We start from the raw sequence: 912 nt of genomic DNA, 5'->3' as shown, positions 1-912 counted from the left end.
GATTCATCAACCCTAAACAAGGCAGGTAGCGGGGTGGGGGTGGAGTGGGGGAAGAACATGAAAATCAAAGGACAAGATCTTTAACAGACAAGCAGGAGAGATGCCTGATTCAGAGGCTATTTGGTTCAAGTGTATTATTTAAAGGTGGTTACTGTACCTGTATGCACATCATAGAAGCCCACAATTTTAAGGTAAAGAGCAACCTCCAAAGATCTTGTCTAATTATTCACTTAAAAATGAGGACCCTTACACAACAACATGGGTGAATCTCAGAAATTTTATGCTAAGTGGAATAAGAAGGATACAAAAGACTACATAGCATATAATTCAGTTTATATTAAGTTTGAAAACAATCGCTTCTCAGCCTTCAGGCTAAGATCAAGTGTAGTGTCTGTTCTTATATTAATTTCAAAAACAGGCAAAACTAATCTATGGTGGAAAAAAAATCAGAATAGTGTTTACCTTGGGGTATAGGAGTAGTATTGAGTGGGAAGGGGCCTGAGAAAAATTTCAGGAATTATGAATACGTGCATTCGTCAGAATTCAACATAGGGATGAAGTGTACTGATGCCTGTGACTTACTTTAAATACATCAGAAAATAAGATGGCTTGATGGATGGATAGAAGGATGGGTAGATAGACAGACATGTAAGAAAACAAATACAGCAAGACATTAATTGTAGGATCTAGGTGGTGGGTATGTAGTTCAGCCCAGGATTGAGTCACAGATAGTTGCCAACACACTGACTGAGGAAGAGATGGTAAAGAAGTCATTGAAAAAGGGTACAAAAAGGATAGAAAAGTTGCTGTCAATTAAGAGGAAGATATCAACGATCAGGCCAGACATTCAGAACGTGTAATGTGATTGGCTCTATTCTTTAAAATGCGTGAACTACAAATCGCTCTGTTGAG

General features: G+C 38.2%; 1 pseudogene; it reads left to right on the top strand.

The window, feature by feature from the left end:
- Positions 1-352: 352 nt before the first annotated feature.
- On the top strand, positions 353-433 carry LOC134364873 (U2 spliceosomal RNA; annotated as a pseudogene).
- The last annotated feature ends 479 nt before the right edge of the window (positions 434-912 follow it).

Source organism: Cynocephalus volans, chromosome 1, assembly GCF_027409185.1.
Source record: "Cynocephalus volans isolate mCynVol1 chromosome 1, mCynVol1.pri, whole genome shotgun sequence".
In the NCBI taxonomy this organism is placed as follows: Eukaryota; Metazoa; Chordata; class Mammalia; order Dermoptera; family Cynocephalidae; genus Cynocephalus; species Cynocephalus volans.
This window is presented reverse-complemented; position numbering and strand designations above follow the sequence as displayed.